The following is a 4,465-nucleotide window of genomic DNA, read 5'->3' as shown; positions in this document are numbered from 1 at the left end:
AGACACCGGTCAGCCTGGCTGACCGTCCCTGGGGATGCCTTCACTCTAATCTCAGTGGCCGGAGATCAGGGCAGGTCTGTCCCCTCCAAGGGGCACCTCCCGGCCCATCTTCCGTGCTGGTGGAAGCACACGCCTCACACGAGCGCAACACACATGCACACCGGGTCCCAGGTCCCTGGATGAGCACCTCATTGCCAGGTGTCATTCTTCTTACCCTTCGGCTTTTGCAAGCCACGTCTGTTGCTTTTCGTACTTTTCTCACAAGTTCTGCTCCTCGGTTGCTGTTCCTCTCTTCCTCATGCAAGGGCTGCACTTCGATGAACAGGCACTGAGGGGCCAGACCACAGCGTCACAAGCCACCCTCGCAGAGAGCACCGTTACACCAGGCTATTGTCCCATCATGTCCTTAGCCCAGAGCATCCCCGCCAGTTCCCGCCTGAAACTGAGCAATGCTTCAATGCTCCCTGCTGAGAACCCAGGGACAGTCCACTATAACGTGCATAGCGTGTGTGCGCGCGCGTGTGTTCCTGGAGATTGAACCCAGGACCTTCCCACTGAGCTACGTCCCCAGCCCTTTTATTATTATTTTGTTTTTGAGGAAGAGTTGCTGTAAATTGTTACACTGCCCAGGCTGGGCTGGAACTTGCAATCCTCCTGCCTCAGCCTCCCTGAGAGCTGGAATTATAAGCATGCGCCATTATAGATCCATCCAGATGTAGGAAAACATACGTGCATCAATCTGTGAAATGAAACTTGTTCTCTAGCTTCAAGATAGTACTTGCAGTTTTTGTTCATGCAGGTATGAAGGTAAAACTGTGCAATTACTGCTTTTAGGTAGTTGGTTTTTATGAACCTTGCAGGTTGGCATTAGAGGCAAGTTTATTTGAGTGGCGAGTCCACCGAAGTAGGGGTAAAAGACAAAACAGAGCACTTTGAAATATTTTAAATTAAATATGATCATTTTTGAAAACAAGAATATGGGGAGCCTGAGATTTCTAAATAAGGATTCTCATTTTAATCAAAGCAATGTGCACGGCCCAGAGGCGGGCATTGGTAGAAAAGCCGCCGTTGACAGACGGAGAAGGGGCTGAGAGCCCAGCGCTGGGTCCTCAGAGGGTCCCAGTCTGACCCCAGGGAAGCCAGGCGGGACCCTGTGAGCAGTGTCAGAGGGCAGTGAGAGGTCACGTGTGTCCGTACAGGTAGCGCTGGCAAGGTTCTCAGTGTCACCAGAAGTGCGGGCAGCAGAGGCTGGAAAGATGGCATCACGTGAGCAGTGGCAGGGAGGTCAGCTCTGGTCTGGTACTCGGACCCATGGGACAGAGCCAGGCCTCAGCTCTCCAGGGCTGTAGAGAGGAAACATGAGACTCAACTCTGTCCTGATTTCACTTCTGAGAAGGAAAGTGAAGTTGTTGTTTGCTGGGTGTGGCTGAGGCAGGAGGATCGGCACTGAGTTCAAGGCCTGCCTGGGCTCCATAGTGAGATCTTATGCCAGAAAAACAAAACAAAACAAAACAAAACGAAGCCAAACCAAACCAAAGCCAAAAGAAAAAAAAAAAAAGGGAAAAAAAAGAAAAGAAAAATGTCACTTACCCCGTGAGCTCCCTGCCACACGACCAGTTTCCCTGAGGGATTCTCTGAGCAGCTGGTCCTTTCCACTCTGGCTTTCAACTCTGGGGCTCTGGCTTGCCATTAAGGAAGCGCTTCATTTCCGCCCAGGGGGGAGAAGCAGGGCTGGGATTTTATGACAGGAAACGCAATTCAAACAGCCTTGGCTCCTGGGAGCTGTGCTTCCGCCCTCAGAGCCTCAGAGCCGCCTGCTGTCCGTCCAGCTGGCTGGGGCTGGGGCTGGGGTGCAGCACGGAGCAAGGTCGGACATCTCCGCGTGGCTCGCGCTCACACTGTGCAAGGGGCCTTTCTCATGGGCCGGCAGGAACGCTGGATGCCAACCTGTGTCACCCTTGGAGCGTCAGTCTCAGATCGGAGAGACTTTAGCTATTCTCCATCTGTTTTATTTCATTGGAGGAGGGAGGGGCTCTTTGGGGTCCTTCCCTGGAAAAGGCGGTGTGAATACTGCAGTCTGCATCCAGGGCTGGCCCGGCAGTATCCTGCTGTCTCAGCCTCCCACACCCCCACGTCTCTGCGTCCGCACAGCAGCCTGGCTGGCTCTGTGCAGTGCTCAGCGGGCGGGAATCAGAGAGACCATCTCCGGACCAGTGCAGCCCATGGGCACAGTTCCCAGGCTGAGGCGGCAGGTGTGCAGAGCCTGTCACCCCCTCCCCTAACCACGGCACTTGGAAGCTGGCTCAGTCCCACTTCCGCACCAAAGACCTGTTTCCTGCTTCTTTCTCCCTCTGAATGACTTGCTCCATGCCCGTCCACAGCTCAACTTGCTGTCCTGCCTCAGCCTCCCGAGGGCTTGGATCACAGGCATGTGCCACCACGCCCAGTCTGCTAGACTACCTTTAAAGATGACCTTCATTTCCATTTCACTGGACTTACAGCTAATTTCCTTTTTCTGTCCCATGATCCGGTTCTGGATACCACATGGCAACAAGAACGAGTTGGAATTATTTCCTTGTCCATAAAACTAAAACAGCAAAAATTTCTCCTTAGAATCTAACAGTGGATGATCTTTATAAGGAGTGCACAGAATTAGTCCATAAAAAAACACCGCAAACTGGGCATGGTGCACAAGCCTGTAATCCTCCAGAGGCTGAGGCAAGAGGATCGCCATGAGTTTGAGGCCAACCTGGGCTCATAGTGAGTTCAAGACCAGCCTGAACTACACAGTGAGACCCTGTCTCAAAAAAAACCTCTGAAAAAACCAAGCACCAAACCAAACCAAACAAAAAAACCCACAAGGCATCGAGTCTTAGGCTTTGCAGTCCATATAATCTCTGCTGTAACTCCTCAGCTCTGCCATCGTAGAGCAGACCATGGCACCAGGTAAGTACATATGTGATACTTGTGTTCCAATAAAACTTTATTTATAAAGATATGTGCAGCAGTGGGCAAGTTTGCTGACCTCTGACTTCATTGATCTGTGATTCAGCATCAAACCCAATTAACCAGTCTCAGAAAATCTACCTTCCCTTATTGATGGCAAGCATTTGGGATTTTTCTTTGTATTGCCTTTAGCTGAATGTGCATGTCATGTAGGATCTAAACAGAGCCCGTACCTCAGTGTAGACTGGAGGGGGCTGAATTCCCTTCACGAAAGATTTCTCTCTCTCCCATTATCTATGCCCAAAGATCCCTGTGAAAAATACTTACCAGTCATTATAGAAAGCCAAGCTGGTCACTTATGCTTATTACCACAGGAAAAAGGGGAGTGAATGGCTGCTGGGAGGGTGGTGGAACAATTGTTAAGTCCAGCTAATGAGCTTCGTGTAACTGAGATTACTTCGGTAAGATTCATTCGCCTTGTAGATCATTTTGCCAAATTTGCTGTGTGCTGTGAGTTAGGCTTTTCTAAAAATACAGATTTTATTCTGCAATGTTTTGGGCTAACAGGAAAGCCCAGAGCTCCCGTGAGCCCCATCCTGCACACCTACAATGAATTCAGGCTGTGTTCATCTGGGCCACGGCCTGCCCGGCCTCAGGTGCTGCTCTGGGTGCGACTTTGACGGCTGGGAAGGAGACTGAGGAGAGATGACTCTCAAGGGTGGCAGCCTTCTCCAGCTGGGTGTAGGGGCCCCCAGAGCAAGGGCCAGGGAGGGAACCCTTGCAGGCAGACTCCTCGAGCTGGGCCTGGCTTCCCCTCCTCCCCACTGGAGCCAGAATGTGTTCTTCCGGGTCTCCAGTTTGCTGCTCTGGGAATGCAAGTGGACCAGTCAGCCTTCCCGCATCTGGAGAGTCCAGTCACAGGGCCTGACACCTCACGTTAAATCTCTGTCTGTTGGCTCTGTTTCTCTAGAGCAGGAATCCCCAGCTGGCCCGGCCCAGCCCCAGCCCCTTAGCCTCTTAGGAACCCTTCGCATCACCACCTGAGCTCCACCTCCTGCCTGATCAGCAGCAGTGCTGGATTCCTATAGGAGCGCAAAACCCACTGTGAGCCGTGCAGCCAGGGATCTATGTTTCGAGGTCCTTTGCGCATCCCGAGACTGTTCCAGTTGCCACCCCAACCCCAACCACTGAAAAATTGCCTCCACAAAACTGATCTCTGATGCTAAAAGATGGGGCTTTCTGCTCTGGAGAATCAGCACCCACACACCCCTCACCAGAGCAGTCTGTGTATCACGGCCTCCAGGGAGAAGCTGACGTTTCCACAACAGGAGTCAAGAGCCATGACGGAAGGAGAAGGACCTGCTCTTTGAAGGGGCAGCAAGCCTGGTGAAAGGTGACTGGTGACAGCTTGGCCGGGGGGGTGGATGCACACGGAATCTCACGCGGGTTGAGACCAGGTTTTGATCATCCGCCAAGACCTGCTCACTTAGGTCTGAGGGTGCCTTGACCACCGTGCCCA

At 52.3% G+C, this 4,465-nt stretch overlaps 1 long non-coding RNA gene across 1 annotated transcript; it reads right to left on the bottom strand.

Annotated features, from left to right (window-relative positions):
• Positions 1 to 992: 992 nt before the first annotated feature.
• Positions 993 to 2,663, bottom strand: LOC147823470 (uncharacterized). The gene is made up of 2 exons (XR_015443836.1): positions 1,591 to 2,663; positions 993 to 1,482 (listed from the first exon to the last, which is right to left on the bottom strand). It is a non-coding gene; the product is annotated as an uncharacterized LOC147823470 (long non-coding RNA).
• Positions 2,664 to 4,465: the final 1,802 nt, after the last annotated feature.

Source organism: Heterocephalus glaber, unplaced genomic scaffold, assembly GCF_053883595.1.
Source record: "Heterocephalus glaber isolate CG9 unplaced genomic scaffold, H.glaber_assembly_v1.0 deba00001579, whole genome shotgun sequence".
Classification (NCBI taxonomy): Eukaryota; Metazoa; Chordata; class Mammalia; order Rodentia; family Bathyergidae; genus Heterocephalus; species Heterocephalus glaber.
The sequence above is the reverse complement of the archived record's forward strand: the minus strand, read 5'-3'. Positions and strand labels throughout refer to the sequence as shown.